The following is a 5980-nucleotide window of genomic DNA, read 5'->3' as shown; positions in this document are numbered from 1 at the left end:
CTCACCAGCAAGGCCTGGAAGAAGGTCCCTCTTGCCGACTTCTTCCCTTGGATTTCTCCAATGTTTCCTCTCAAGAGGACTTGTGGAGTTTTTCCTTGTTGACAAGAGGTTTGCTGGGCTGACCAGATTAGTTTCTTTTGTGTTCTTTTTAAAAAGAAAATGTGTAATTGTCACAGTAAACTGTATTATTGTAAGGTCAGCTCACCAGCAAGCCCTGGAAGAGGGTGCCTCTTGCCAAAATCTTCCCTTGGATTTCTCCAATGTTTCCTCTCAAGAGGACTTGTGGAGTTTTTTCTTGTTGACAAGAGGTTTGCTGGGCTGACCAGATAAGTTTCCTTTGTGTTCTTTTTTTTTTAATCTTTAAGTGTCACAGTAACCTGTATGATTGTAAGGTCAGCTCACCAGCAAGCCCTGGAAGAGGGTCCCTCTTGCCGACATCTTCCCTTGGATTTCTCCAATGTTTCCTCTCAAGAGTAATTGTGGAGTTTTTCCTTGTTGACAAGAGGTTTGCTGGGCTGACCAGATAAGTTTATTTATAGCATCTGTCCTTCTGGCGGCTGAGGCACCGAGCGCCTCCCCGCTCTCGGGTGGTGGTGGCCGACGGATGGCTGCCTTAGCATCTCTCCTTCTCGCGGCAACGGCACTGAGCGGCTCCCCGCTCTCGGCTGGTGGTGGCCGGCGGCCGGTGACTGGCAGCCGTAGCATCCCTCCGTGTAGCGCCAGCAGCGCTGAGCGGCTCCCCGCTCTCGGGTGGTGGTGGCCGGCGGCTGGCTGCCGGAGAATCTCTCCTTCTAGCGGCAACTACGCCGAGCGGCTCCCCGCTCCCGGGTGGTGTTGGCCAACGGATGAATGCCGGAGCATCTCTCCTTCTAGCGGCAACTACGCCGAGCGGTTCCCTGCTCTCGGCTCTTCGTGGCCTGCGGCTGGCTGCCGGAGCAGTCACCTCACCAGCAAGCCCTGGAAGAGGGTGCCTCTTGCCAAAATCTTCCCTTGGATTTCTCCAATGTTTCCTCTCAAGAGTAATTGTGGAGTTTTTCCTTGTTGACAAGAGGTTTGCTGGGCTGACCAGATAAGTTTATTTTGTGTTCTTTTTAAAAAGAAAATGTGTTAGTGTCACAGTAACCTGTATGATTGTAAGGTCAGCTCACCAGCAAGCCCTGGAAGAGGGTCCCTCTTGCCGACATCTTCCCTTGGATTTCTCCAATGTTTCATCTCAAGAGGACTTGTGCAGTTTTTCCTTGTTGACAAGAGGTTTGCTGGGCTGACCAGATAAGTTTCCTTTGTGTTCTTTTTTTTAATGTTTAAGTGTCACAGTAACCTGTATGATTGTAAGGTCAGCTCACCAGCAAGCCCTGGAAGAGGGTGCCTCTTGCCAAAATCTTCCCTTGGATTTCTCCAATGTTTCCTCTGAAGAGGACTTGTGGAGTTTTTTCTTGTTGACAAGAGGTTTGCTGGGCTGACCAGATAAGTTTCCTTTGTGTTCGTTTTTTTTTAATGTTTAAGTGTCACAGTAACCTGTATGATTGTAAGGTCAGCTCACCAGCAAGCCCTGGAAGAGGGTCCCTCTTGCCGACATCTTCCCTTGGATTTCTCCATTGTTTCCTCTCAAGAGGACTTGTGGAGTTTTTCCTTGTTGACAAGAGGTTTGCTGGGCTGACCAGATGAGTTTATTTATAGCATCTGTCCTTCTAGCGACTGAGGCACCGAGCGCCTCCCCGCTCTCGGGTGGTGGTGGCCAGCGGCTGGCTGCCGGATTTCTGTCCGTCTCGCGGCAGCGGCGCCGATCGGCTCCGCGGTCTCGGGTGGTGGAGGCCGACGGATGGCTGCCTTAGCAGCTCTCCTTCTCGCGGCAACGGCGCCGAGCGGCTCCCCGCTCCCGGGTGGTGTTGGCCAACGGATAAATGCCGGAACAACTCTCCTTCTAGCGGCAACTTCGCCGAGCGTTTCCCTGCTCTCGGCTGTTCGTGGCCTGCGGCTGGCTGCCGGAGCAGTCACCTCACCAGCAAGCCCTGGAAGAGGGTGCCTCTTGCCAAAATCTTCCCTTGGATTTCTCCAATGTTTCCTCTCAAGAGTAATTGTGGAGTTTTTCCTTGTTGACAAGAGGTTTGCTGGGCTGACCAGATAAGTTTATTTTGTGTTCTTTTTAAAAAGAAAATGTATTAGTGTCACAGTAAACTGTATGATTGTAAGGTCAGCTCACCAGCAAGGCCTGGAAGAAGGTCCCTCTTGCCGACTTCTTCCCTTGGATTTCTCCAATGTTTCCTCTCAAGAGGACTTGTGGAGTTTTTCCTTGTTGACAAGAGGTTTGCTGGGCTGACCAGATTAGTTTCTTTTGTGTTCTTTTTAAAAAGAAAATGTGTAATTGTCACAGTAAACTGTATTATTGTAAGGTCAGCTCACCAGCAAGCCCTGGAAGAGGGTGCCTCTTGCCAAAATCTTCCCTTGGATTTCTCCAATGTTTCCTCTCAAGAGGACTTGTGGAGTTTTTTCTTGTTGACAAGAGGTTTGCTGGGCTGACCAGATAAGTTTCCTTTGTGTTCTTTTTTTTTTAATCTTTAAGTGTCACAGTAACCTGTATGATTGTAAGGTCAGCTCACCAGCAAGCCCTGGAAGAGGGTCCCTCTTGCCGACATCTTCCCTTGGATTTCTCCAATGTTTCCTCTCAAGAGTAATTGTGGAGTTTATCCTTGTTGACAAGAGGTTTGCTGGGCTGACCAGATAAGTTTATTTATAGCATCTGTCCTTCTGGCGGCTGAGGCACCGAGCGCCTCCCCGCTCTCGGGTGGTGGTGGCCGACGGATGGCTGCCTTAGCATCTCTCCTTCTCGCGGCAACGGCACTGAGCGGCTCCCCGCTCTCGGCTGGTGGTGGCCGGCGGCCGGTGACTGGCAGCCGTAGCATCCCTCCGTGTAGCGCCAGCAGCGCCGAGCGGCTCCCCGCTCTCGGGTGGTGGTGGCCGGCGGCTGGCTGCCGGAGAATCTCTCCTTCTAGCGGCAACTACGCCGAGCGGCTCCCCGCTCCCGGGTGGTGTTGGCCAACGGATGAATGCCGGAGCATCTCTCCTTCTAGCGGCAACTACGCCGAGCGGTTCCCTGCTCTCGGCTGTTCGTGGCCTGCGGCTGGCTGCCGGAGCAGTCACCTCACCAGCAAGCCCTGGAAGAGGGTGCCTCTTGCCAAAATCTTCCCTTGGATTTCTCCAATGTTTCCTCTCAAGAGTAATTGTGGAGTTTTTCCTTGTTGACAAGAGGTTTGCTGGGCTGACCAGATAAGTTTATTTTGTGTTCTTTTTAAAAAGAAAATGTATCAGTGTCACAGTAAACTGTATGATTGTAAGGTCAGCTCACCAGCAAGGCCTGGAAGAAGGACTTCTTCCCTTGGATTTCTCCAATGTTTCCTCTCAAGAGGACTTGTGGAGTTTTTCCTTGTTGACAAGAGGTTTGCTGGGCTGACCAGATTAGTTTCTTTTGTGTTCTTTTTAAAAGAAAATGTGTAATTGTCACATTAAACTGTATTATTGTAAGGTCAGCTCACCAGCAAGCCCTGGAAGAGGGTGCCTCTTGCCAAAATCTTCCCTTGGATTTCTCCAATGTTTCCTCTCAAGAGGACTTGTGGAGTTTTTCCTTGTTGACAAGAGGTTTCCTGGGCTGACCAGATTAGTTTCTTTTGTGTTCTTTTTCAAAAGAAAATTTGTCGTTGTCACATTAAACTGTATTATTGTAAGGTCAGCTCACCAGCAAGCCCTGGAAGAGGGTGCCTCTTGCCAAAATCTTCCCTTGGATTTCTCCAATGTTTCCTCTCAAGAGGACTTGTGGAGTTTTTTCTTGTTGACAAGAGGTTTGCTGGGCTGACCAGATAAGTTTCCTTTGTGTTCTTTTTTTAATGTTTAAGTGTCACAGTAACCTGTATGATTGTAAGGTCAGCTCACCAGCAAGCCCTGGAAGAGGGTGCCTCTTGCCAAAATCTTCCCTTGGATTTCTCCAATGTTTCCTCTCAAGAGTAATTGTGGAGTTTTTCCTTGTTGACAAGAGGTTTGCTGGGCTGACCAGATAAGTTTATTTTGTGTTCTTTTTAAAAAGAAAATGTATCAGTGTCACAGTAAACTGTATGATTGTAAGGTCAGCTCACCAGCAAGGCCTGGAAGAAGGACTTCTTCCCTTGGATTTCTCCAATGTTTCCTCTCAAGAGGACTTGTGGAGTTTTTCCTTGTTGACAAGAGGTTTGCTGGGCTGACCAGATTAGTTTCTTTTGTGTTCTTTTTAAAAGAAAATGTGTAATTGTCACATTAAACTGTATTATTGTAAGGTCAGCTCACCAGCAAGCCCTGGAAGAGGGTGCCTCTTGCCAAAATCTTCCCTTGGATTTCTCCAATGTTTCCTCTCAAGAGGACTTGTGGAGTTTTTTCTTGTTGACAAGAGGTTTGCTGGGCTGACCAGATAAGTTTCCTTTGTGTTCTTTTTTTTTTAATGTTTAAGTGTCACAGTAACCTGTATGATTGTAAGGTCAGCTCACCAGCAAGCCCTGGAAGAGGGTCCCTCTTGCCGACATCTTCCCTTGGATTTCTCCAGTGTTTCCTCTCAAGAGGACTTGTGGAGTTTTTCCTTGTTGACAAGAGGTTTGCTGGGCTGACCAGATAAGTTTCCTTTGTGTTCTTTTTTTAAATGTTTAAGTGTCACAGTAACCTATATGATTGTAAGGTCAGCTCACCAGCAAGCCCTGGAAGAGGGTCCCTCTTGCCGACATCTTCCCTTGGATTTCTCCAGTGTTTCCTCTCAAGAGGACTTGTGGAGTTTTTCCTTGTTGACAAGAGGTTTGCTGGGCTGACCAGATAAGTTTATTTTGTGTTCCTTTTAAAAAGAAAATGTATCAGTGTCACAGTAAACTGTATGATTGTAAGGTCAGCTCACCAGCAAGGCCTGGAAGAAGGTCCCTCTTGCCGACTTCTTCCCTTGGATTTCTCCAATGTTTCCTCTCAAGAGGACTTGTGGAGTTTTTCCTTGTTGACAAGAGGTTTGCTGGGCTGACCAGATAAGTTTCCTTTGTGTTCTTTTTAAGAAGAAAATGTTTAATTGTCACATTAAACGGTATGATTGTAAGGTCAGCTCACCAGCAAGCCCTGGAAGAGGGTCCCTCTTGCCGACATCTTCCCTTGGATTTCTCCAATGTTTCCTCTCAAGAGGACTTGTGGAGTTTTTCCTTGTTGACAAGAGGGTTGCTGGGCTGACCAGGTAAGTATCCTTTGTGTTCTTTTTTTATGTTTAAGTGTCAAAGTAACCTGTATGATTGTAAGGTCAGCTCACCAGCAAGCCCTGGAAGAGGGTGCCTCTTGCCAAAATCTTCCCTTGGATTTCTCCAATGTTTCCTCTCAAGAGTAATTGTGGAGTTTTTCCTTGTTGACAAGAGGTTTGCTGGGCTGACCAGATAAGTTTATTTTGTGTTCTTTTTAAAAAGAAAATGTATCAGTGTCACAGTAAACTGTATGATTGTAAGGTAAGCTCACCAGCAATGCCTGGAAGAAGGTCCCTCTTGCCGACTTCTTCCCTTGGATTTCTCCAATGTTTCATCTCAAGAGGACTTGTGCAATTTTTCCTTGTTGACAAGAGGGTTGCTGGGCTGACCAGGTAAGTATCCTTTGTGTTCTTTTTTTTATGTTTAAGTGTCACAGTAACCTGTATGATTGTAAGGTCAGCTCACCAGCAAGCCCTGGAAGAGGGTGCCTCTTGCCAAAATCTTCCCTTGGATTTCTCCAATGTTTCCTCTGAAGAGGACTTGTGGAGTTTTTTCTTGTTGACAAGAGGTTTGCTGGGCTGACCAGATAAGTTTATTTTGTGTTCTTTTTAAAAAGAAAATGTATTAGTGTCACAGTAAACTGTATGATTGTAAGGTCAGCTCACCAGCAAGGCCTGGAAGAAGGTCCCTCTTGCCGACTTCTTCCCTTGGATTTCTCCAATGTTTCCTCTCAAGAGGACTTGTGGAGTTTTTCC

This window comes from Acanthochromis polyacanthus, chromosome 23 (assembly GCF_021347895.1).
Source record: "Acanthochromis polyacanthus isolate Apoly-LR-REF ecotype Palm Island chromosome 23, KAUST_Apoly_ChrSc, whole genome shotgun sequence".
NCBI lineage: Eukaryota > Metazoa > Chordata > Actinopteri > Pomacentridae > Acanthochromis > Acanthochromis polyacanthus.
Note: the sequence above shows the minus strand (reverse complement) of the source record.